Raw genomic sequence first — 27500 nt, forward strand, 5'->3', positions numbered from 1 at the left:
AAAAAAAAACTTCAAATTAGAGACTTTTCTTCTCGTCTCAGCCATTCTAACAATCCCAGCAATAATTGGGTCGATTCAGACTGGTAAGCTGATTCTCAAGGACCGGAATAAACTATTCTCCCACAACGGATCGTCCCCTGGATCTCATAAACAGGATGAGGGAGCGAATTTGGGCCAAGGCAAGTCTGTGCAATGGCAGGGCTTGCATGTAATCCTCCTCCATTGAGTCTGTTGTGATTGGTCGATGCTTTTATTTCTCCGAGTTGGCACTGACTGGTCCCTCGAGTGATTATTTTGAGGAAATAAAACTTAACGACACTTTACGAAAGGTGACCAGGGTGACGAGGCCCCTACGCTTTCGTTGGTTAACCCCCCCCCCCCCACTTTACATATGATCTTACCTTGACATGTGATTTGTTTATTGATGCGGTTTACTATACCTGCCTTACCTGCAGTAAACCACAGTGCCGCACATACCTCGATAAGTACTGGGAATCAGAAAAATGCTCGTATAACATTTCATTCTAAAAATGCCAGAATTCATCACCTCAAGTTATGTCCGAAGCTAGCGTTACAACCTGTATATGTATTTCAAAAAAGTAAACAGGTAAAACAAAAAATAAAGAAAAAATATAGCACCGAAGTGAAAATACATCTGGAGGGATAAATAAATTACCCATAAAGGGTTCACTGTTTCAAATACTTACAGACAGGGAGAGACACAGTGGATACTGAGGACACTACAAACCTGAAAAAGAAAGATAGGGGTTATACATACTTGAAGAAGTGTATGATGCCTTAATACATAACTATGTTAAGTAAATAAACAGGTCAAATCAATGTCAATAATCAAAGCAAATTGTGATAACAACAATAATCAAAATAACTAAAAATAAGGACAATAAAAATAAAAATCTCTTTAATAACATCTTAATAATATCGTCCTTAACATAAATAAAGAAGGACAACAAATGATAATTCTACTCTGGCATTTTCTTTGTGTATAGTCGACACTGCGTAGGAGTGGACGTGATGGTTAAAGGTTACACTCTACGTACTAGTCACGCCTCTTTTCATTTACCTCCGCTCGTTCCGGCCAGCGCACCAACGTTACAGACCAAGCCAATGGTTATTCATCAGGGAGTCTCTTCAAAGTTTTCTCTTCATTTTTCTTTTTCCTTTGTTTTAACTTTATATTTATCATTCTTATTCTTAACTAGTTCACCTCCGTTTTTTTATTATCCTTTCCTCTTCTTTCTGCTTACTCATTTTCTTATATCCTCATCCTTCTCCCCCTTCTTTTCTTTTACTATCCTCCTACAAAACTTTCTACAGCATAAGAATGGAAAATCCACATATCAAAAATATCCCACTTCCAAAAGATTCTCGGCTAAGAATTCCGAATTCAAATGTAGCTCCTCGATTAAAGTTAGTTGAAATTTCTGATCTTTGCAATGAGTTTCATCCTACCCACACTCCTACAGCTCCCCTGTAGCCGTGCCCCACCTCCTCTTTCATCCTAAATGGTCTGGCTTAAAACCCACTTTTGCCCTTTTGTTTATTGTTCGGATGTACAATTCTTTTCTCGGTTTCTCTTATATTCCGAAGGTACATCTTTTTTTAGATCTTATTTTCTCTCTTTTAATACTTTTTCCTTGTATTTGGGTCTTGTGGAATCACTTAATATGTTTACTAAATATTGATTATAAAAACTCACTCATCCACTTTCTATCTCTGTCTCTATCTGTGTCTCTGTCTCTCTCTGTCTCTGTCTCTGTCTCTCTGTCGCTGTCTCTGTCTCTCTCATTCACATTTCACACACTATCTCTCCCCCTCCCCTGCTTGCTCTCCCTTTACTGTATGCTGAATATAAAACAGTATACTGAATATAAAACAAACTAACTAACTAACTAACTCTCTCTCTTTCTTATTCGATTTATTGCTGCATTCCCTCTCGCATACCACACTGCATCTAATTACAATCATTTCTTTATTCATTTTACACTCCTACAAATCTTTCCTTTACAATCATTGCAACTTTTACTCTCTGTTCCCCTTGCAATCAATCTCTTGCACTCTCGAGTTAAGTAGCTGCCCAGTTGCATACCTGTCACACTCAGCGTTGGTGCGTGTGTACGTGTGGGATTATATGTACGCATGTGCAATTGAACAGGTGTGCGTGTACCTGCGTGCTTGTGTGTGTTGCGTGTTTGCGAGCTTGTCTGTGCCCATGCATGTGTCTGCGTGCTTGTGCGTGTTGCGTGTTTGCGAGCTTGTCTGTGCCCTTGCATGTGTCTGAGTGCTTGTGCGTGTTGCGTGTCTGTGTGCTTGTCTGTGTCCTCGCATATGTGCCTGTTCTACAACTTCAGTGACTTCTTCGCTCGCCAGAGACAAAGTGGGAGTTAATTTCGCACGACAGATCGAGGCCCACCACGCTCCGCTCCGGCGAACGGGTCGAACTTTGGGAATTTGGGAATTTGAGAATTTTGGGCGGTTGGTAAAGGGACGCGTGAGGGTTAGGGAGAGAGATAGAGAGAGGGGGGAGAGAGGGGGGAGAGAGGAGGGAGGGAGGGGGAGGGGGCAAAAAGGGGTGAGGTTCGAGGGACTAATGCGAGTGTGTGCAGCTTCCCCCCCCTCCCCACCCACCCCTGTCGTCTGCAATCCCCCGTGCAGCCGAGTTGGAAGCAAAAGATAGACAACGCCATCCGACTCCTTAATCATAACTGCATATACAACCGATTCATCCGAATATCTGACAAGAGTTACGCCACCGTGAAGTCAAAAGTCATATCTATAGCAGTACATGGCCTTAATTCCAAAAGTCCGTTACCATTTAGAGACTTATTTTTCCATCCCTCTCAAGATAATGCATCAAGGAGTGTGAAAGACGATCAATAAACGGGTTAGTTAGGTAGGGGCTGACACGTGTCCACTGCCGGGATGAAGGGAACCCGAGTGGCGACATAAGCCTAGACATAAGTTATGGACTCGAGATGTGATGTTATGTAGGCCTAGACAAACGGCATGGTTTCGAGATGTTATGGTACGTAGGCTAAGACACAAGGTATATAGACGATGGTACGGTCCATGGGCCTATACACACGATACGGTTTCGAGATGCTATGATACATAGGCCTATACACAAGGTAAGGTTCCAAGACACTACGGTACATAGGCCTAGACACAAGGTACGGTTCCAAGACGTTACGGTACATAGGCCTAGACACAAGGTATAGTTTCAAGACGTTACGACCAGCTGGACGACGACCAAGGCTAAAGGAAGTGTATTAAAGAAGAATGAAGACTTTTTTTTATAGTGATCACACGGATAGACACGAATATAAACCTACATAAATATAGACTAACAGAGACACTCAAACATAGCCATACACGCACACAAACACACATACACAGACATAAATACATATCATACGCACACAAACATACAAACACATAACAGGAAATGAAAATCAAGTGAAAATGTGTAATCAAATTAACTGAAAACGTACAATGAAATAAAAACCGAAAAGTACAGTTGTCCAAAGACCCGAACACAGGTTTAGAGGGACACCCCATAAATGATTCCAGGCGAGTGAAATCAATATGTATCACTCCTGCAACTGGTGCGGAAGAGGATGAGGATGGTGTGTCATTCATCATTCATCATTCATCATTCATCCGGACGCGATTCATTTCATGGACGAATGTAGCGTGTAAAATTCCCTTGCAATGGAGAGAACCGATCTTGAGTTTACGCGCGGCCGAGTTGCAACAAAATCAATCGCAAAGGTAGCATGATACTTGATTGGTCTGAACTGCCTGCGGTCCGTTTTCGCTACAATCAGGCTGTCAAGTGTTCTGATTGATCTATTTACCCTCGACGTCCCAATCGCTGTTCCCTGGCGAACTCTACGGGGATTACGCGCCTCTTATCTGAACGGGGGAGTGAGGGAACAGGGTGAGGGGGGGAAGGGAGGGAGGGAGGGAGGGGAGGGAATAAAGGGGAAGAAGTGGGAAGGTAGGGAGAGCATAAAGGGTAAGGAGGGAGGAAGGGAGGGAAGGAGGAGGGAAGGGAGGGAAGGAGGAGGAGGTAAGGAAGCGGAGGAGGAGGAGGGTATGTAAGGTGAGGAGGGAAGAAAGGAAGAAAGAAAGGAAGGAAGAAAGGAGGGGAGAAGGGATAAAGGAGGGGAGAAGGGATAGAGAAGAGGAGATGCGAGAGGGAGAGGAAAGAGGTCAAGAGAGGGAGGGGAGGGAGAGGAAGGAGAGAAGGGGAGGGAGGGGGGGAGAAGTGATGTTCTGAGTGGCATTTGGTGGGTCCAGCAGGCGACGTGACGGGACAACCGGTCGATACCACTCCCTCTCTCTCTTTCCCTCTCTCCCTTAACCTCCTTTCGTCCTCTGTCTCTCATTCGCTATCCTCTTTCTTGTCTCTCACTCCCACCTTTTACTCTAGTCTGTCTCTTGGTCCCCTCTCCTATTTCCCTCCTCTTCTATTTCTCCTCGCTTGTTTCTCCCTCATATCCTTTCTTTTCCCGTTTATTCATTTTTCTCTATTCCCCTCATTTCTGGTAAAAAAAAAAGGTGAAAAATCCTTCTGCTTTTCTTCCCTTTCTTTTTTCTCGTTTTTTTCCTTCCCTTTCCCTTTACTCCTTATTCATTTACCACTTTGGTTCCTTTCTTCTCCCTCCAAGTCTATTCATTTCCCTCTCATTTCCTTTCCTTTCTCTCTGTTGCCCTTATTTCCTCTCCCTTTCCCTTCATTTCCCTTACCTCCCAACACTTTCCTCATTACCCCCCTCACTTCCCCTTAATTCCATTACTTCCCTCTTTCCCCTTCGTTTCCCTCACTTTCCCCTCACCTCCCTCCCTTTCCCAACATTCATCACTCTTCCTATCTTCTTCTCCCCTTTCTTCCCTCTCCCCTCTCGCCCACTTTAACCAGCCTGTCATAGACGCCTCGCACCGGCCAGGTCACTTCGGATATTACAGCATGGACGCCTGGCTTCATGATAAGTCAGGCAGAGAGGGTCATGTGTGGACGTATGTATGTTTTTTTTTGAGTGTGTGTTTGTTCGTTTGTTTGTTTTTGTGTTGTGTGTGTGTGTGTGTGTGTGTGTGTGTGTGTGTGTGTGTGTGTGTGTGTGTGTGTGTGTGTGTGTGTGTGTGTGTGTGTGTGTGTGTGTGGGAGGGAGGCAGGGAGGGAGAGAGTGAGGAAGTGAGGGAGGAAGGGAGGGAGAGAGATGCACTAGCACACCAGGCAACTCGTATGAGCTCCATTCATTTTCCTTGAACTCCGTTGGCATACCTAACTTCACCTGGGCTATGTTGCCTCGGGTGTTATGTGCAATTGCCCTCCTCTTTGTTGCATTTTCTTGCGGGTCACACTCAACCCTTTTTTCCCTTTCTCACATACGCATACGCGGAAGTTTAGAGATATAGATGTGTAAATGAATAAGGAGAAGGGTGAGGAGAGGAGGAGGGGAGATAGAGAGAGGGAGAGAGGATAGAGAGAAAGAGAGGTAGAGGAGAGAGGGAGGAGGGAGAGAGAGAGAGGGAGGAGGAGAGAGAGAGAGAGAAGGAGGGAAGGGGAGAGGAGAGAGAGAGGAGAGGAGAGAGAGAGAGGAGAGGAGAGAGAGAGAGAGAAGAGAAAGAGAAAGGGAGAGAAGAGAGAGAGAGAGAAAGAGAAAGAGAGCGAAGAGAGAGAGAGAGAGAGAGAGAGAGAGAGAGAGAGAGAGAGAGAGAGAGAGAGAGAGAGAGAGAGAGAGAGAGAGAAAGAAAGAGAAACAGCTGTATCTCTCGATTTGCATCCACTGTGTACATGTATAAGAAACATGCATATTTATATTCATATTTGCATTAAACATTTGAGTAAATACCTGTATCTCTGAACTCGGGGTTTATTAATCAGCATCATTTTTTTCTTCTTCTTTTTTTTTGCACTTTTCCAAAAGCGAATAAAAATTATTCTTTAAAGCGCGGTGTTAATCTTCCTCTCATCATGTTTTCTCATTTTCTTTCGCAAAAAAATAAAAATTATAACCAATCTAATTACAAACACTGTAAAACATCTCCTCAAATGAGCAAGGTCCCAAATCAGATTTTTTTTTCTTATTTCCGTTTTAATTTATCGGTTACCTCATCACCCTCATCAAATATATTATCGCCCTCATTAATCATACTCTTATCATCATTATTCTAGAACAACCCATGCGATGGTATATAGGTAAGATTTATTTTTGAACGATTTTTGGCTCCATTGAAAAAAAAAAAAAAAAATATATATATATATATAGAGAGAGAGAGAGAGAGAGCGAGGATGGTATGAAGGTTTTTCAAATTGTGTGTTTGTGTGTGTGTGTGTGTGTGTGTGTGTGTGTGTGTGTGTGAACATGTCTGTATACATAAGTACATAAATAAGTACATACATAGAGATAGACAGATATACAGACAGACAGAGAGACTTAGACAGATAGACGAACTGTGATAGCTGGACAAAACCACACACACTGTCCCCAAAAAAGACACACCTGACATCACGGAGATAAAACTGCCTAGGAGCTTGTATATAGCCTGTCAAAACATACCGAAAAAGAAAAAAAAAAAAATGAACGAATAAAAATATGAACTGTCAACCTCCAATTCGACCTGCCATGTTTCGTCTTATTTTGCTTCCATCTTTTCCCACGCTTTTTCTCTCCTTCCATCCTCCTCTGCTTCTGGATTTCACTTTATTTGCCATATTCACTTATCTATCTATTAGCCTTTGCGTATTCCACTCACAGGTAAGGGAATCGCAAACCGTTATCACAGCTCGCTAAAGCGCACCGACACGCCATCTTGAAAAACAAAATAAACACGACATGCACACAGCTCCACCTATCACGTGATATACACAAGCAATGGCTATTATCAGCTGAAAGCGCAGAAAAGAAAAGTATATCATTCCCCAACTATATCCAAACAAGATGTGTAAATACAAATATCTGAAGCCTTCGTGTACTTAGCTCCTGTGAGGATAACCTTCCATTTTCTCTTTCGCAACAATGGCTTCGAAACTCCTTCGCGCGCCAATAGGTGAATCCGTGATATTTCGAATTTCTTTCTCCGGTTTTCAAAACATCCTTTCTTTCGCGAATGGATAATTTTGTGTGTGGCACATAAAAAAAAAAATCAAATGTAAAAGAAGTGAAAAAAATATGACGGTTACGCAGTTAACCATTTACCCCCTCCCCCCTCAAAACAAAGGAGATGGAGGGAGTTGTGAAATTTAAAAAAAAAATTAAAAAAGAAAAAAAAGGTATCTTAACATGATATCAGAAAGATTGAATCTCTCGAGTGCTACGACACACACAGTAACGTGTTATTGTACGTGACATGCCTGACGACCCGTTGCCACGCGAATTTCGGATCGACCACGGAGATATAGACACGAACCACCCAAACCCCGCTGAATCACGTGGAGGGGGGGGAGGGGAGAGGAATATGGGGAAGGGGGGAGGAATGGAGGTGGGGGGAGGTAAGATGAGAATGGGGAAGGAGGGAAGAGGAGAGGAGATGGAAGGGAGGAGGGGGTGGAGGTAGGGGTGGTGTTGGGGGAAGAGGAATAGAGGAGGAGGGAGGAAGAAGAGGGGAAGAGGAGGATAGAGGAAGAGAAGAAGGGGCGAGGGAAGGGAAGAGGAAAATAGGGAGGGAGGGAAAAAAGAAAAGGGGAGAGGGAGGGAAAAAGAAAAGGGTAGAGGGAGGGAGGAGGAGAATGATGGAGGGAGAGAGAAGGAAGAGGAAGAGGAAAATAATAGGAAAGAGTAGGGGAGGACACGGAGAGCAAAAAGAGAAGATAGGAATAAAGAAAAAAAAGGAAATAAAGAAAATATACAAAAAAATATCATAACATGACACAGGTAACATATAAACAAACTCTTCTAAGAAAAAAAAACCATACCAAACGATCACAAATATCGACAAAAAAATACAGTTGAATAAAAACAAACAAAAAATAAAAAAGCAATCAACCGTTATTATCCGAGTCGTCCCTTATTTACCCGAAAGATTATGTTAATGCGGAGTCGATCCCGAGTCAGGCACAACACGTCAAGAAGCAGCAGTCATGCGAGAACGGCCATGCAAATAGGTGGAGAGGTGGAGAGGTGGAGAGGGAGGGATGGGGGAGATGGGGAGATGGAGAGGTGGGAAGGGAGGGAGGGGGAGATGGGGGTGGAGAGGTGGGAAGGGAGGGAGGGAGGAAGGTAGGAAGGGAGGGGGATGGGGAGGTGGAGAGGGAGGGAGAGATGGGGAGATGGAGAGGTGGAAAGGGAGGGAGGTAGAGAGGGGGGATGGGGGTGGGGAGGGAGGGGAGGGGGGGATGGGGAGATGGAGAGGTGGGAAGAGAGGGAGGTGGAGAGGGAGGAAGGTGGAGAGGCGGAGAGGGAGGGATGGGGGATATGGGGAGATGGAGGAGGTGGGAAGGGAGGGAGGTGGAGAGGGGGGATGGGGGTGGAGAGGTGGAGAGGGAGGAAGGGAGGGGGGGAGGGAGGGAGGGAGGGAGGGAGAAAGAAAAAGAAAGAAAGAGAAAGAAAAAGAGAAAGAGAAAGAAAGGGAGACAGAAAGAGACAGAGAAAGAGAAAAAAAAAGAAAGAAAAAAAGAAAAAGAAAGAAAGAGAAAGAAAGAAAGAAAGAGAGAGAAAGGGATTCGACTCCCGGATGGTAGTGTCTCGGCTGCGCAATGGATGGTTGTTTTCATGTCGCCGCCCATTTTCCTCGGGCGGGTCAACACGGCCGTTAAAGAAGTTACAAAAAAAAGAAAGAATAAAGCTGTACTAATCGTTTGAATTCTCGAGGGAGAAAAGGGGGAAATAACTTTTTTTTTTCTTCGGTGTGTGTGTTTGCTTGTGTGTGTGTGTGTGTGTGTGTGTGTGTGTGTGTGTGTGTGTGTGTGTGTGTGTGTGTGTGTGTGTGTGTGTGTGTGTGTGTGTGTGAGAGAGAGAGAGAGAGAGAGACTAAATCTCGCAATCAAATATTGTTATTGCAAAAATGGAAGCGAAACCACAATGACTCCTAACCACAAATTTCATCATATATATCAATTCTACCAATATTGCACATTAGAAAAAGAAGAAAAAAAAAGCACAATCACCTAATTGAAGAAAAAAAAAACTCTCGCAAGCGCACAACAGCGTCATCGTTCTGCTCGTAATAGCCAACCCGTCGTTCGGAACGGTAATCCGCAGATTCACCCATCCGTGTTGCAATTATCAGCTGTTCAAGCATCCGCAAGCTCAAACAATAAAAATTACATTCCATCATCGTTTTCGCTCGTGACTTCAGGGGAGACTTAACCAATCAACAAACAAATCAATAGACAAATCAATATTTAAAGTAAATACTCCCATATCTTTGTCTTCGCTTTGCCATTGTTATACAGCTACTTCCTTTTTTATGAAAGTTTTGGGTCTAGAAGGAAGTGGGAGAATATATAAACTCCTTCTTAGAAATAACAAGGATTGCCTACAAGTTGTCTTAATAATTATTCGAAGATTACTCTTAACAGTTACTTAAAAGCTTCCATCATCCAAGTTTCTTCAAAATACTTAAGAAGAGTTCACCCTCACAGCTTATCTCTATCCCTTTTCTTCAGCTCATACCTAGTTTTTTTTCCCACTTTTTATCTCTTTTTTTTTTCTTTTTTTTCTTTTTTTTTGGGGGGGGGGGGGCTCCACTTTAATCTCCTTCTCGTGATGCATAAAGTGCTTCTACGTTAAGTTAACATATTGATTAGACTGCAGGTATCAAGAGGAGGAAAGTGGCAGGTGTGATCGTGAAGAAGGGATAGGGAGAGGAGGGGGAGAGAAGAGGGAGGGGAGAGGAGGGGGAGAGAAGAGGGAGGGGAGGGTAAGGTGGAGAGAGAGAGAGGCGAGGCAAAGAGAGAAGAGGAGAAGGTAGGGAAGGAGAGGGGAGAAGAGGAGAAGGTAGGAGAGGAGAGGGGAGAAGAGGAGAAGGTAGGCAAGGAGAGGGGAAAAGAGGAGAAGGTAGGAGAGGAGAGGGAAGAAGAGAAGGTAGGGAAGGAGAGGAGAGAAGAGGAGAAGGTAGGAGAGGAGAGGGGAGAAGAGGAGAAGGTAGGAGAGGAGAGGGGAGAAGAGGAGAAGGTAGGGAAGGAGAGGGGAGAAGAGGAGAAGGTAGGGAAGGAGAGGGGAGAAGAGGAGAAGGTAGGGAAGGAGAGGGGAGAAGAGGAGAAGGTAGGGAAGGAGAGGGGAGAGGAGAGGGGAGGGAAGGAGAGGGGAGAAGAGGAGAAGGGAGGGAAGGAGAGGGGAGAAGAGGAGAAGGTAGGGAAGGAGAGGGGAGAAGAGGAGAAGGTAGGGAAGGAGAGGGGAGAAGAGAAGGTAGGAGAGGAGAGGGGAGAAGAGAAGGTAGGGAAGGAGAGGGGAGAAGAGGAGAAGGTAGGGAAGGAGAGGGGAGAAGAGAAGGTAGGGAAGGAGAGGGGAGAAGAGGAGAAGGTAGGGAAGGAGAGGGGAGAAGAGGAGAAGGTAGGGAAGGAGAGGGGAGAAGAGGAGAAGGTAGGGAAGGAGAGGGGAGAAGAGGAGAAGGTAGGGAAGGAGAGGGGAGAAGAGGAGAAGGTAGGGGAGGAGGGGGGGGGAGAGGGGAGGAGGGAAGGAGAGGAGAGAGATGAGGAGAAGGTAGGAGAGGAGAGGGGAGAAGAGGAGAAGGTAGGGAAGGAGAGGGGAGAAGAGGAGAAGGTAGGGAAGGAGAGGGGAGAAGAGGAGAAGGTAGGGAAGGAGAGGGGAGAAGAGGAGAAGGTAGGGAAGGAGAGGGGAGATGAGGAGAAGGTAGGAGAGGAGAGGGGAGAAGAGGAGAAGGTAGGGAAGGAGAGGGGAGAAGAGAAGGGGAAGGGGAAGGGGAAGTGAAGGGGAAGGGGCAGGGAAAGGAAAGACAAGACAAATGAAAAAGAGGTAGAATAAACGTTTAAATTAATAGATGGATAGGTGAATAATCTCTTTAAAACGTGCATGAAAAAAACAACGAAGGGAAAAAACAGGAAAATATACGAAGGTCTTTTCGCTCAACTGATTCCCCAGAAAGCGCCATAGAGTGAAAACGTCCTCAGCATATTCGAGCATTTTCCTTTTTCATCCTTTGCAGTTTTGTTTACAATTTGCTTAATATGAATCCTTCATAGATTTAATAAAAAATAAAAAAAAACTATATTGGTGACAACGAGTCATCTCAATAATCACAGGAAGTATGAATGAACGAAAAACAGGAAAATCACCTCAAGGTAAAGAAAATGAAAAAAAAGGAAAATGCAGAAGAACAAGAAAAACAACAACACGAGCAGCCAGAACGTGGGGGTTCCCGATCTCTTTCCGATGAGTCAGTTTTCATGACTCCGGGGGAGGGGGGGTATGAAGATGGGTGGATGAAAGGAGGGAGGGGGGGTTGTGGAGTTTGGGGGGTGATGGGGAAAGGGGGAAGGGGGAGTGGGATAAGAGAGGAGAATGGGGGATAGGTGCAGGAAGGGGAGAAGAAAATAAGTAATTGTGTGGAAGAGGGGAAGAGAGACGGGAGAAGGGAAGGGAAGGGGAAGAGGGGTAGGAGAAGGGAAGGGAGGTAGGAGAGGGGGAGGGAGAGGGGAAGAGAGACGGGAGAAGGGAAGGGAAGGGGAAGAGGGGTAGGAGAAGGGAAGGGAGGTAGGAGAGGGTGAGGGAGAGGGAAAGGGAGGTAGGAGAGGGGGAGGGAGAGGGAAAGGGAGGTAGGAGTTGGGAAGGGAGGAGGGAGAGGGAAAGGGAGGAGGTAGAGGGAAAGGGAGGAGGTAGAGGGAAAGGGAGGGAGGGAGGGAGGGAGGGAGGGAGGGAGGGAGGGAGAGAGGGAGAGAGAGAGAGAGAGAGAGAGAGAGAGAGAGAGAGAGAGAGAGAGAGAGAGAGAGAGAGAGAGAGAGGGAGAGAGAGGAGGAGAGAGAGAGAGAGAGAGAGAGGAGAGAGAGAGAGAGAGAGGAGAGAGGAGAGAGAGAGAGAGAGAGAAGAGAGGAAGATGAGAGACGGGTAGAGCTTAGAGAGAGAGAGGGAGAGAGAGGGAGAGGGAGAGGGAGAGGGAGAGTGAGAGAAATTAAAATGAAAGTAAGGGGAAAGACGACAGTCGGGTAAGAATAGTAAAACGGATCTATATATAGATTTAGATTTAGATGCAGAGGGGGGAAAGAAGAAGAAAAAATATCTGTCTATCCATTTACCTAATTATCTATCTATCTATCTATCTTTTAATTAATCAATCAATCTTCCTACCTACCTACCCATCCATCTGCCCATCTATTTGTCAAGAATATCACTTCTACCCACACACAAAAAAAATGTTTATAGCAAATAAATAAATAATAAATATATATATGAAAAGGAAGAAAAAGACAAAGAAAATAAGGGACAAAATTAATACAGATATATAAAAATAGCAGATTAGACACTGAGCAATAGATAGAGTCCGAAGAAAGGCAGAAAGGACCTTGGCCTTTGCATTGCCATACCGTGAGCGGAAGGCATTGATCTTACGCAATCTTGAAAATAGGGAGAGGGAGAGGGAGAGGGAGGAAAGGAGGGAGAGAGGTAGAGGGAGATGGAGGGAGAGAGGGGGGAGGAGGGAGGAAAGGAGGGAGAGAAGGAGAGGGAGAGGGAGAGGGAGAGGGAGGGAGGAGAGGAGGGAGAGGGAGAGAGGGAGAGAGGGGGAAGGAGGGAGGAAAGGAGGGAGAGAGGGAGGAAAGGAGGGAGAGAGGGAGGAAAGGAGGGAGAGAGGGAGGAAAGGAGGGAGAGAGGGAGGAAAGGAGGGAGAGAGGGAGGAAAGGAGGGAGAGAGGGAGAGGGAGAGGGAGAGGGAGAAAGGGAGAGAGGGAGAGGGAGAGGGAGGGAAGGAGGGAGGAAAGGAGGGAGGGAAGGAGAGAGGGAGAGGGAGGGAAGGAGGGAGGAAAGGAGGGAGAGGGAGAAAGGGAGAAAGGGAGAGAGGGGGGAGGAGGAAAGAAGAAAAAGAAGGAAAGGGAGAGGGAAGGAGGGAGGAAGGCAGTAAGGGTGGGAGAGGGAGGGAGAGGGAGGGAGGAAGAGAGGGAATGAAAGGGAGAGGGAGGGAGAGAGGGAGACAGACACAGACACAGAGAGAGACAGACAGACAAAGAGAGAGAGTATGGTATTCTAAGCTACCAACCCTTTTACCTTTCATTTCTCAAAGACGTAATGGAGATCACTGACAAAAGGCAAGTGAATCGCTGTCCTTAGTGATCCCATTTCCTTGCATACATTTTCATATATCTTTTCTTTTTGTTTTACTTTTTTTCGTTTAATCAAGAAAACAACAACTACCCATTTCGTCGCCTTAAAAAAATGTAAGTACACACGCACATGCACACTTACACACAACCAAACACACACACAAAAACTCATTTCTTTATGCAATGTTTATGTGGCATTGCAAGGGCACCCATAAACATTGCGCAAAAACCATGATTTCTGTCTCAACCAACATTATGCGAATATAAAATTTTACACGCGCGGAACGTCACGGAAATAGACACATCCCGGACACCCATCAACATAATAAATAAGTTTATGGCTGTGCCAAATTTAGATCAAGCAAAAAAATTGCTTTCCGGCACATTTCTCGATCTTGTTCTTATGCTTGTGGGAGTTCAAGGTTCTGTGATCCATAAAAAAAAACGAAAAGGAAAAAATATTCATACAAGGACAAACATAGATTCTCTGCTTGCTTGAACATGCGTCTATCTATCTGCTCGATCGCTTGTCTCCTCACCAGCCCACTGGCCTACCTGCTTGCCTGCCTGCCTTATTTTCTGCCTGCTTATCGACCTCCCAGTCTGTTTACCTGCACGCACACACGCAAATGCACACTTATATATATATATAATATATATATATATGTATATATATATATATATATATATATATATATATATTAATATATTTATATATGCGTGTGTGTTCATATATGTATAGAATGTATATGTATATGTATATGTATATGTATATGTATACGTGTACGTGTACATAAACGTGTACGTATACATATATATATATATATATATATATATATATATATATATATATATATATACATATATATACATATACATACATATATACATACCTATATATATACATATATACATATATATACATATATATACACATACGTATATGTATACGTATATGTATACGGATACGTATACGCATGCATATGTACACATAAGTATATTTCAGTATACCCAAACAAAAACACACAAACACACAAGAAACACTCACACACTCACTTTCCCTTCCCTTAGAAAATATAAAATGGAATGATGAACCCACGGCAAGCAGGTCGCACCCACTTTATCGATGATAACGCTTGCGCTCCTGCCTCTTAATTTATGGGGTCATGAACTCGCTAAAATGACCTATTAGCAATCCCAAACGCCATTCACATGACCCACAGCGATCAGCCTCTCTGAATGGGTGTCATGTGGGCAATTAAATGGATAATGGTAACGTGTGGATATAGATATTTGATGGATGTAATGGTTACATAAGGATATTCATGATAGATGTGAGTCATCTTTTAGGTCTTTTCAGAAGTGATGCTTCAAGAAAGCACAAACCACATGATAACAGGATATATATATATATATATATATATATATATATATATATATATATTTTTTTTTTTTTTTTTTTTTTTTTTTTTTTTTGGGGGGGGGGGGGGGACTTATCATTATTTTTTTTTCATTATCCTAACTACCTCACATTCTCTCTTATCCCTACCCTTCTTTCCACTCATATATCCTCCATTTTACTATTCCATTATCCTTTCTTCCAGCCGTATATTCCCTCTCCTAAACATCAATGTCAATTCTGTTCTCTTCTCGCATCCCCTCTCCCTCTCCCTCTCCCTCTCCCTCTCCCTTCGTATCCAATCTCGACCCGACCCTATCTTCTTCCCATCTTCCCCTTCCTCTTCGCCCATACATCTCTATTCTCTCTTGCCTCGGCCCTAAACAAGAAACAAATAAAAAAGGGGACAAAAAAAACACACACACACGAAGACATGGAAGGTGGATAATGATGAATAACATAACATATACAAAACAAAAATAATTAACTTAACAAATAATTAAACACTAAAACAAAAACCGAAAAAATACAAAAGAATAAATAAACAGCATAACAAAACATAACGCAAACAAATAACGACACCAATATAATCCCATGAACAAAATAAAGAAAAAATAACCAAATAAAACAAAAAAATCAATAATCTAAGACCCACAAAACAAAATAAAACAACAACAAAAATCAAATATAATAATAAACAAGTACCACGAATAGAAGAAGACTAAAAAAATAAAAAAACACAGAGGAAAAATCCCCGAATAAAGAACTAAAGAACTAAATAAACCAAAAATGAACAATAAGAAACAAAACGAAATAATAAATAGTAAAAAAAATATCAATACTAAAGAATAAGAATATGGAATAAATATAGATAGAATAACAAACAATGATACAAAAAAAGAACAAAATTAAATAAAGGAAAGACCCGAATAAAGAAAAGAAAAAAAATCCTCAAATTAAAAAATCAAGAACAAATAAAACACAAATATAAAGAACATATAAAAAATAACAAACCAGATAAAGAAAAGGAAAAACAAAAAGACAACACTAGACCAGAAATCCCCTCTGCCAGAAGACGCGGCCGTACATCACCGTGGGCTTGCGGACGCCCCTTGCTCCCTTGCACGGACACGACCTCGCAAGTGAAATTGCAAGAGCTACGGGGTGGGCAGATGGGGTGGGTGGAGGGATGGAGGCACGGGGGTGGATGGAGGGAGGGAGACAAGGGGGTGGGTGGAGGGAGGGATGGAGGCACGGGGGTGGGTGGAGGGAGGGATGGAGGCATGGGGGTGGGTGGGTGGGAGGGAGGTAGAGGTAGAGGGGTGGGTGGAGGGAGGGATGGAGGCACGGGGTCGGGTGGAGGGAGGGATGGAGGCACGGGGGTGGGTGGAGGTAGGGATGGAGGCACGGGGGTGGGTGGAGGGAGAGATGGAGGCACGGGGGTGGGTGGAGGTAGGGATGGAGGCACGTGGGCGGATGAGGGGAGGGATGGAGGCACGGGGGTGGGTGGAGGGGTAGAGGTAGAGGGGTGGGTGGATGGATGGAGGCACGGGGGTGGGTGGAGGGAGGGATGGAGGCACGGGGGTGAGTGGATGGAGGAATGGAGGCATGGGGGTGGGTGGAGGGATGGATGGAGGCAGGGGTGGGTGGGGGGAGGGATGGAGGCCGGGGGTGGGTGGAGGGAGGGATGATGCACGGGGGTGGGTGGAGGGAGAGATGGAGGCACGGGGGTGGGTGGAGGGAGGGATGGAGGCACGGGGGTGGGTGGAGGGAGAGATGGAGGCACGGGGGTGGGTGGAGGGAGGGATGGAGGCACGGGGGTGGGTGGAGGGAGGGATGGAGGCACGGGGGTGGGTGGAGGGAGAGCACGAGGCAGGGGGGGGGGTGGAGGTAGGGATGGAGGCACGGGGGTGGGTGGAGGGAGAGATGGAGGCACGGGGGTGGGTGGAGGTAGGGATGGAGGCACGGGGGTGGGTGGAGGGAGGGATGGATGCACGGGGGTGGGTGGAGGGAGAGATGGAGGCACGGGGGTGGGTGGAGGGAGGGATGGAGGCACGGGGGTGGGTGGAGGGAGAGATGGAGGCACGGGGGTGGGTGGAGGGAGGGATGGAGGCACGGGGGTGGGTGGAGGGATGTGGAGGCACGGGGGTGGGTGGAGGGGTAGAGGTAGAGGGGAGGGAAGGTCGGGAGGTAGAGGTAGAGGGGAGGGTAGGTCGGGAGGTAGAGGGGAGGGGAGGTCGGGAGGTAGAGGGGTGGGTAGAAGAGTGGGTAGGACGGGAGATAGTTGGTATGGGGGAGAATGGGTGGGGAAGGATGGGTAGTGTGATATGTTGGGGAAAAGCGAGGGAGGGAAATAGGTAGGTAGGGGTGAGAGATACGCAGGGCGAAGAAAGAGGGAGAGGAAGGAGGAGGGAGAAGGGAGATAGGTAGGAAGGAGGAGGGGGAAGGGAAATAGGTAGGAAGGAGGAGGGGGGAGGAGGATAAATAACAGGAAGGAGGAGGGGGAAGGGGGATAAATAAGAGGAAGGAGGAGGGGGAAGGGGGATAAATAAGAGGAAGGAGGAGGGGGAAGGGGATAAATAAGAGGAAGGAGAAGGGGGAAGGGGGATAAATAATAGGAAGGAGGACGGGGGTGGGGTGGGGGCGAGGAAAGGAGTGGGAGAGGGAAAAGCGTAAAAGTAGTGCGGGGGGGAAATAGGGGGGGAGGAGTATTGGAGGAAATGGTGGAGGAGAGGGGAAGAAAGGGGCTGAGGTTGAAATGAGAGGGGAAGGGAAGAGAAAGGAAAGAAAGAGGGTGGAAAGACAGATAGAGAAGGAAGGGAAGGAAGGGAAGGAAGCGAGGGAGGGAGGGAAAGGGATGGAAGGGGAAGGGAAGAGATGAAGGGGAACAGAAGAGAGAAGGCGGAGAGAAAGGGGGAAAGTAAAGTGAAAGCGAGGGTTGGAGAAAGGGGAGAGGGAAAGGGAAGAGCCAGAGGGGGTGTAGTCACTCAGGCAATTGATCATAAAAAAATATATATATGAAAGATGCAGTCTACGTCTATTCAGTTGCAAAAAATAATAATAATCATTGTAGGAAAGCCATGTCCATGCAATAATCAAATGGACATTCGGCCACTAATTTTCCTCGATTTGCAATTCATATATAAAATTGACAAATCAAGTTAAGAGAAAAGAGGAGAGAGTGAGAGTGAGAGTGAGAGAGAGAGTGAGAGTGAGAGTGAGAGTGAGAGTGAGAGTGAGAGAGAGAGAGATAGAGAAAGAGAGAGAAAGAGAGAGAGAGAGAAACAGAGAGATAGAAAGAAAGAAAGAAAGAAAGAGAGAATAAAGGGAAGAAGAGAGAAAGAGAGAGAGAGAGAGTCATAAAAAAACAGAAAGAGAAGAAGATAGACAGACAGATAAAGAGAAATAAGAGAGAAAAGGCGCCCACCAGCCGTCCAAGCCGCGCCCGTGACACATCGTAAAACAGACAGGGGAAAAATGAGCAAGGTTTTGACACGCAGCCGACCTCCGAGCCACCGTCATGCCCTCGCCTGTATTGATTGTCTATCGGTCGGAAACCTGCAACGGCATCACTAAGCGGAATAGGATAACGTGCAATAGTGCAACTGCAGAATAAGCCATGAGAATATAAACACTTTAAAGCAGATGGGAGAGAACTTATCAGATACAATTATTTCTACAATCAAGAAACCGATCCTGTGTAAAGAGAGAGAAGATAAAGCGAGAGAAAAAGACAAACAGAACCGAGAGAAAAGAAAAAGAAAGAAAAACAGAGAGAAAAACGAGCAAAGAAAGAAGAGAATGGAAACGAGAAGGAGAAACTACCACCGCCCCCCCCCCACCCCACCCCACCCCCGCCCCCCATAACAGCTTCACCCTGTTAACTGCAACACGTAGCTTCTCTCTTGACTACATCGGCAAAGTTGAGCAGGAGAGTGAGATCGAAGTGGGCGCGAAGCATCCGTTTCGGCGAAGGCGTGGTGTGTAGGAGATGCGGGGGCTATGGTGAGCCTTGGGAGAACCGGGTATTGTGTGTGGTTGTGATATGGTGTGTCTGTGACTCTCACTTATTTATATATAAATCAATAAACAAATAAATATATTATATACAATATATATATATATAATTATACATATATATATATATATATATATATATATATATATATATATATATATATATATATATACACACTATATATATATATGCATATATATCCATAAATATATATTCCTATACATCCCCCCACCATTAAACAAACACACACACACACACACACACACACACACACACACACACACACACACACACACACGCACACACACACGCACACACACCTAGAACGGTCAATAGCAGCAAAGGCACACTCGACAGTGCCACATGAACTCAGGTGACCCTAGGCCTCGGTGGTCCAGGTGTTCTTTGTTCTTGTGTCCTTTAAGTCTTTCCTTGCGCCTTAAAGTGGAGAAGGGGAATGGGAGGGGGTGGAGGGGTAGGGGAGGGGAGGGGTTTGGGAGGGGGTGGAGGGGAGTGGGAGGGGAAGGGGAGTGGGTGGAGGGGAATGGGTGGGGGTGGAGGGGAAGGGGAGAGGGTGGAGGGGAAGGGGAGAGGGGAGAGGGGGTGGAGGGGAAGGGGAGGGGTGGAGGGGAAGGGGAGGGGGTGGAGGGGAAGGGGAGAGGGTGGAGGGGAAGGGGAGGGGGTGGAGGGGAAGGGGAGTGGGTGGAGGGGTAGGGGAGAGGGTGGAGGGGAAGGGGAGAGGGGGTGGAGGGGAATGGGAAGGGGTGGAGAGGAATGGGAGGGGGTGGAGGGGAAGGGGAGAGGGTGGAGAGGAAGGGGAGAGGGTGGAGGGGAAGGGGAGAGGGTGGAGAGGAAGGGGAAGGGGTGGAGGGGAAGGGGAGGGGGTGGAGGGGAATGGGTGGGGGTGGAGGGGAAGGGGAGAGGGTGGAGGGGAAGGGGAGAGGGGGTGGAGGGGAATGGGGGGGAGGGGGTGGAGGGGAATGGGAGGGGGGGAGGGGAAGGGCAGAGGGTGGAGGGGAATGGGAGAGGGTGGAGGGGAAGGGGAGGGGGTGGAGGGGAAGGGGAGTGGGTGGAGGAGAAGGGGAGAGAGGGTGGAGGGAAAGGGGAGAGGGTGGAGGGGAATGGGAGGGGGTGGAGGGGAAGGGGAGAGGGTGGAGGGGAAGGGGAGGGGGTGGAGGGGAAGGGGAGGGGGTGGAAGGGAATGGGAGGGGGTGGAAGGGAATGGGAGGGGGTGGAGGGAAATGGGAGAGGGAGATCGGAAAGGGGAAATGGAGCAAGGGGTGAGAGGGAGAGGAGGTGGGTGAACGGGTGAGGGGAAAGGGTGATGGAAAAGGGGGAAGGCAGATGGAGGAAGGGGAGAGGAAAGATGGTGGAAGGTAAATGGGAGGGGGAAAAGGGGAATGGGAGGGGGAGAAGGGAGAATGGAGATGTAGGAAGGGGTGAGGGTGAGGGGAGATGGGTGTAAGGGTAGGGTAACATAATTGAGAAAGGAAGAGGAAGAGGGAGCGGGAGAGGTAAAGGAAGAGGAAAAGGGAGAGGTAGAAGAAGGGTAAAGAAAAGGGAGAGAGGAAGGCAGAGCGAAAAAAAGGATGGGAAGAGAGGGGAGAAAAGAAAGGAAAAGAAAATGGAATGAAGTGTGAAGATGGAATGGGAAGAGTGCAATGAGGGGGGATGCGGAGATGGGAGATGAATGAGGGGAAATGAGGAGAGGAATAAGTTGCTTTTCAGGTTTCCTTGTCTTACCCTTTGACGTTTCATCTTACTCTACTTTCCATAACACTCATTTTATGTTGTTTTTTTTATATCTTTATTTGACCTCTTGCTCTTGCCTTCCCTCGCCTCTCAATGCCAGCAGCTCTCCTCCATCTTCTCTTTCCTCTGCTTCTGCTACTTCTTCTCCTCTTCCTCCCCTTTATCTTTCCTTTCCTTCCTCTTTCCATCTCATACTCCCTCTTTCTTTTTTTCTCCCTCTCCCTTTCCCTTTCCCATACCTTCTCAAGCATCCTCTCCATCTTCCTCCCCCACTCCCACTCCATCACCATCTCCATCTCCTTCTCCCTTTCCCTTACCTTCTCCCGCTTCCTCTTCCTCTTCCTCTCCCTCTCCCCCTCCATCTCTATTCCCATCTCTATTTCCATCTCCATCTCTATTCCCATCTCCATCTCCCTCCCCCCCTCCCACTCCACCTCCCCATCTCCATCTCCATCTCCCACTCCTCCTCCCTCTCCCACTCCCAAACTCCCCCTCCCACCCCCCTCCCCATCTCTCTCCCCCACTCCCAATCCCCCTCCCTCCCAAACTACCGCTCCCCCCCCCACTCCCACTCCCCCCCCCCCCCTCTCAACCTACTCGCAGAACCTCCCAGTTGTTAAAGCAAGGTGATGACCCCGATCACGCGAGCCAAGGGGGATCTCGAGCCTAAAGTGGAAGACCTGACCGACACGGGGGGAAGGGGAGGGGGGGAAGGGGAGGGGAAGAGGGGGAGGGGAGGGGGGAAGAGGGGGGGAAGGGGAGGTGAGAGGGGAAGAGGGGGGAGAGGTGAGAGGGGGAGAGGGGGGAGAGGTGAGAAGGGAGGTGAGAGGAGAAGATGGGGGGAAGAGGGGGGAGGGGAAGATGGGGGGAAGGGGAGGTGAGATAGGAAGAGGGGGGGAGAGGGGAAGAGGGGAGAGGTGATAAGAGAAGAGGGGGGGTGAGAAGAGAAGAGGGGGGGTGAGAGGGGAAGAGGGGGGTATAGGTGAGAAGAGAAGAGGGGGGAGAGGTGAGAGGGGGAGAGAGGTGAGAAGAGAAGAGGGGGAGAGAGGTGAGAAGAGAAGAGGGGGAGAGAGGTGAGAGGGGAAGAGAGAGGGAGAGATGAGAAGGGAAGAAGGGGGAGGAGTATTGAGTGAGAGGAAGAGTGAGGGTAATGTGAGAGGAGATGGGAGGTGGTTTGGGTAAGAGGGGAATGAGGGTGATTTGAGTGAGAAGGGGAGGGCAGCAAGATTGGGTGAGAGGGAGGGGGAGGATCGGACAAGAAGGGAAGGATAAGGGCTGGATAAAAGGAAAAGGGGAAAGAGGAAAGGGGGAAGGGGAAGGGGAAAGGGGGGGAGGAAAGGTAAGCGAATAGGTTAGCAGAGTAGACAGGATAGGCAAGGTAGGCCAAAGAGGAGGGGAAGGGAGGGGAGGGGGGAGGGGGAAGGGGGAAGGAGGAAGGAAAGGAGGAAGGAAGAGGGGGAAGGAGGAAGGGGGAAAGAGGGGAGGAGGAAGGGGGAAGGGGGAAAGAGGGAAGGAGGAAGGGGAAAGGGGAAGAGAGGAAGGGGGAAAGGAGTAAGGGAAAGGGGGAAGGAGGAAGGGGGAAGGAGAAAGGGGGAAGGAGGAAGGGGGGAAGGGAAAGGGGAAAGGAGGAAGGGGGAAAGGAGGAAGGGGGAAAGGAATAAGGAGTAAGGGAAAGGGAGAAGGAGGAAGAGAAAGGGGGAAGGAGGAAGGGAGAAGGAGAAGGAGGAAGGAGGAAGGAGGAAGGAGGAAGGAGGAAAGGCGGAAAGCAGTAAGGGAAAGGGGGAAAGGGGGAAGGGAAAGGGGGATGGAAGAAGTGGGGAAGGGGGATAGGGGTAAGGGTTATGCAAACAGGTACTGCGGATAGGGATGCGAGTGGATGGGGAGCCGAGGGTAGATTTCAAGGCGCTTAACGACGCGGAAGATTGCGAAGCGAAGGATAATGGCGAGTGAGAGTAACGTGGTTGGGTGAGGATATTCGACATTGTCACTTTCACTTCTGCGTTGGTTTTCACTTTCGCTTTGATTTCATTTTCATTTCTGGTTTTGTTTTGGTTTTCATCTTCATGCCTACCTTTTGTTTTCATTTTCATTTATGTTTGTTTTCACTTTCTATTTAATTTATATATATTTTTTTTAATTTTCAATTTCATTTATACTTTTGTTTTTCATTTCATTTTCATTTACTTTTTTTGTTATTTTCATTTATATTTTTGTTTTCATTTTCTATTTCATTTATAGTTTTATTTTCATTTTCTATTTCATTTATAGTTTTATTTTCATTTTTATTTTCATTTGTTGGTTTGGCTAATGAGGAGACGGGGGAGAATGAGGCTGAAATAGGTAATAAAACAGATGACGGTGATGATTGATGATGAAGATGAAGATGAAGATGATGATGATAATGATAATAACAATGACGATAACGGAGATATAGATAAAAATAAAAATAAAGATAATAATAAGGATAAAGATGATAATAATACTAGAGGTGATAAAGATAATGATGGTTAGGTGTCTACGGTGATGATGATGAGGATAATAACCGTAACGAGAGACGGCAACCCAGCGATAACAAAGCCGAGATGCGAGCGAGCGTTGCCTGCAAGACAAAAGGTCACTCTCGAGGGGTTGCAAATGAAGTAAGGCCAAGTCCCGCTACAACTCCAGCCTCCGAGGGAAAAAAACTACAAGAGTTGCACGAGTTGCATTAGCATGCAAGGGGCCGCTCTCCCTTCATCCCCGAGGGTGGACAGGTGGGTTTACATAACTCAGCGCGCGCGCGTGTGTGTGGGTGTGTATGTGCTTGTGTATATATGAGGTTGAATAGGCTACGGACAGCTGTGTTGTGTGTGTATGCGTCAGGGGGGTGGGGGAGAGGGAGGGAGGAGGGGGTAGCAAGGGAGAGAGAGGGGGGGAGGAATGGACAGAGAGAGGGGGAGGGAGGGAGGGAGGGAGGGTAGGAGGGGGTAGCAAGGGAAAGGGAAAGAGAGAGAGAGAGAGAGAGAGAGGGAAGGAGAGAGAAAAAAGTGAGTGAGAGAGAGAGAGAGAGAGAGAGAGAACAAGAGAGAGAGAGAGAACAAGAGAAAGCGAGAGAGAGAGAATGAGAGAGAAAGAGAAACCGAGAGAGAAAGAGAAACCAAGAGAGAAAGAGAAACCAAGAGAGAAAGAGAAAGAGAAAGAGAGAAAGAAACCGAGAGAGAGAGAGAAACCGAGAAAGAACGAGAGACAGAGAGAGAGAGAGATCACCCCAGAAAGAACCTCCAGCAGAACTCGCGACTCCAAAGCCAACTCAGAAGGCCACCATCGCAGAGCCTCAACCGCCCTTCGCCCCCACCTTCCCCGAAGCCAGGACACCCGCTGCTTTCTCAAAGACCATCTCGACTCTAATTTACAACATTTAGAAAATAACTAATGAATGAAAATTAACTAAAAGATAAAACAAAAATATGTCCCCTTAAATGGTTTCCCAATGTCTGGACGACACGTTACCTACCCCCACCCCCACCCCGTCCCTCCCTCCCTCCCTCCGACATCCACAAAGGCTTTTAATCAAATGTCAATAACCTTTAATGGTCGACCTGAATGAAGGAAATCAGACCGACAGTCGAGATCTAAGAAAGAAAATTAACTAAATAAAAAAGTGAAAGAGGAGTGCTTCCTCCTCCATTACTTCCTCCTTTCTCCCTCTCTCCATCTCTTGCTCCCTTTCTCCTTCCTTCCTTCCCTCCCTCCCTCTCTCCTTCCTTCCTTCCCTCCTTCCCTCTCTCCTTACTTCCTTCCTTCCTTCCTTCTTTCCCTCCCTCCTTACTTCCTTCCTTCCTTACTTCCTTCCTTCCTTCCCTCCCTCCCTCTCTCCTTCCTTCCTTCCCTCACTCTCTTCCTTCCCTCCCTCTCTTCCTCCCTCCCTCCCTCTCTCACTCCTTCCCTCCCTCCCTCACTCTCTTCCCTCCTTCCTTCCCTCCCTCTCTCCCTCCTTCCCTCCCTCCCTCCCTCACTCTCTTCCTTCCTTCCTTCCTTCCCTCTCTCTCTTCCTCTCTTCTTCCTTCCCTCTCTCTCTTCCTCCCTTCTTCCTTCCCCCTCTCTCTTCCTCCCTTCTTCCTTCCCTCCTCTCTTCCTTTCCCCCTCTTCCTTCCCTCTCCTCTTCCTCCTTCCTTCCTTCCTTACTTCCCTCCTTCCTTCCTTCTCTCCCTCCCTCCCTTCTTCCTTCCTTACCTCCCTCCCTCCCTCCCTCTCTCCCTCTCTCTTTCCCTCCCTCCCTCCCTCCCCCCTCACCCTATCCCCCCTACTATTTCGCAATGGCACTCTGGGGTACCTGCTCGGTGTCCCCGCGCCTTGTGTCTTTGTTGCTGGTTTCTTTGTCTACTCCCTGATGCAGTTTTTTATATATATTATTTTATTCTGGTGTCTTTGTCTCTCACTCTGGCTCTAATATCTTCCGGTTTCTACTTTCGTACTCTTATTTCTTTCGTTCTTTTTCAAATCTTTTTGCATCTTTTTCTGTCTATTTATGTTTCCCTCTGTGTTTGTTTCTGTGCCTCTGCGTCTGTGAGTCTCTGCGTTTGTAGCTCATTTCCTCACTTCCTTCCTCCCTCCCTTCTTTCCTTCCTTCCTTCTTTCCTTCCTTGCTTCCTTCCTTCCTCTCTCCCTTCTTTCCTGCCTTCCTTCTTTCCTTCCTTGCTTCCTTCCTTCCTCTCTCCCTTCTTTCCTTCCTTCCTTCCTTCCTCCACGTCCCTCTCCACCTCTTCTAGTGCCTCTCTCACAGCCAATCTTCCTCCCCCTTCCTCTACACCTTTCACTCTCCAATACCTCTCTCTCTATTTGCCTCCTCTTCTCCTGTTCCCTCTCGTTAAATTTATGCGCTTGATCATGATAACAAGATTAAAGATCAAGAGCCAGAAAAGAAAAGACTAAACAACAGGGGAAAAAAACTCTTTAACCGCTGCAAAGTCAATTACGTTCAGTGAAGAGGAAGGAGGAAAGAGTAATTACTTTTATGTCCAGATTCGAACATCCACTATATCTGTAAGTCTAGGGGACGAAAACTTCACATTTCACGAAATAGGCATTCATATTTGTAGTGGCTTTATAGTTCGTGTGCTCCTTTGAAAAAGCTCCCGTCCCTTTCACCGGACGTCAATGCACTTTTGATTCTCGTTAAACCTTACGCCCACGAGTTCACAAACACACACACACACACACACGCCCTCTGACTTATGTTATTCTTGGTCACGCCCACGAGATTCCCGAGATGTGTTCAGCTGTGAATGGCGTCACTGGAAGCCGGAGAGGGGTGGGGGGAGGGGTCGATAAGAGGACTCAGGTGTTCCCTTGAAGCATTACCGGAGGAGAATACCTGTAGCACTCAGGAGAGTAAAAGTGATTAGCGACAGAGTAATTTGCAAAGTATTGATCAATCTCAAAACCCTTTTTATATTGAGATCAAAGAGCAAAAATACATATGATATCTATAATACCCTTAAAAGGGTCGCACAGAGAGGACCTAGGCTAGAATGATATATAACACAGGTCGATGTTTAAACGACAAGACACACTTCTATGTAGGGACAATAAAGGAATAATCTATTTTACGCAAGATAAGTTCATCTTAAAAAAAATACTTTCTGCCTTGTAGCTGGATTGTACTAACAGGTTCTAGGTAAATGCATCCAATGCTTCATAAAACATTAATTCGAGAGAACCTCCGCTGTCCAGAAATCACGTAACATCTCTTACGCAACTTACCTGAATAGATTGTCCGAGCTCCGCGTCTTCAGCAACTCGGGGCATGTCCTTCTCTTGAAGAGCCGCCACTTGGGGCCAAGGGCGGCGGGCGGCCCTCGGATTGGTCGAGGGCCGTGGAGCATACCAGGAAGCCTTCCTCCCATTGGCCGATACAAGCCCGGGCTATGGTGGATGAGACTCGTCATGGACCCGCGTCGGCCAATCATGTTGATGTCTCGCACGGGGGAGCACGGGATTGGCTCAAACGGCACCCCGCTGTGAGACTCATTGATGGGCGTGCTGGCGATCGGATGCCGCCTCACGGGACCCACCATCATCCTCATGGGCGCAGAAGAAGGCCCCGAGGCGTCGAGGTCGTAGTCCCAGTCCTCGAGATTCTCCAGACTGAGGCTGAAGGAGTGCCCCATGGAGTCATCTCTGAGCTGGACGGACTGGGGCCGCAGCCTCGTTATCTTTGGCGAAGGAATCATCGTCTTTGGTTCTCTACTCTTTGGAATGCTAGCACACAACGTAAACAATCTGTCATGGACACATGTCTAAAGCCATATCAAAGTCACTGTGCCATTCATAACAGCATAACTACCTGAAAAGGGGTATCGCCTTCCATCAGTTTTCAAAAGTAACCTTTCGTTCCAGTCTAAAGAGGCGGGTTCTTGGAATTCCCAAGAGGAGGGTCGTCGAGGCATCACATCTAAAAGTGCGCTCGACGCCCGACGCCTCAAAGGACGAGGTCACCCTCCACTTGACCTTGTAACTGACTGAGAGCTAAGACTTGAAAAAAAGGTAAGGAGGGAGAGGAGATGTCAAAGAGAAAGAAAAATTTAACGAAAAAGAGGGAGAGGTAAACAGCGTAACAAAAATCCATCAAATTTTCGGTTTTGTTAACAGCAGCTTTGAGAATCACATCACTGCGCCCAGACGACAAAATACTTCAAAAAGAAATAAAAGACACGAACGTACGAACCGTAAACCGAAGCGAAGAAAACTTCAATAAATCAATACAAAAAAAAAAAAAAAAAAAACATAATCGTGGTTTAATACACAACGCATCTTAAACACTGGAGTGGCCGAAGATTTCACCATCTTAAGAAAGAGCCGAGAGAACATCTTCTGATCACTGTAACATCACGTACCGCCTCTCACCGCCCATGCCCTCCCGCCCTCCACCTCTCACATCCACACCCTTGATCGACCCTCGCGTCTTACCCGCCCCCCTCCCCCAGTCTCCACCCCTTCCTCCCTCCCTTTCCGTAGCGATGACAGGAGAGACAATATCCTTGCAGTGAACGAACATTGTACTTTCCCTTTTTTAAGGAAAAAAAAGGGACAGCTCGAGCGATACGTCACCTAAGG

General features: G+C 47.1%; 1 protein-coding gene across 1 annotated transcript in view; it reads right to left on the reverse strand.

The window, feature by feature from the left end:
• Positions 1 to 27500, reverse strand: part of LOC122246173 (Rap GTPase activating protein 1) — a gene marked incomplete at its 5' end in the record, with an annotated part of 657887 nt that overhangs the window by 552670 nt on the left and 77717 nt on the right.

The sequence above is a fragment of the Penaeus japonicus genome, unplaced genomic scaffold (genome assembly GCF_977035675.1).
Source record: "Penaeus japonicus unplaced genomic scaffold, GWHDUDI00000001_assembly GWHDUDI00000003, whole genome shotgun sequence".
Classification (NCBI taxonomy): Eukaryota; Metazoa; Arthropoda; class Malacostraca; order Decapoda; family Penaeidae; genus Penaeus; species Penaeus japonicus.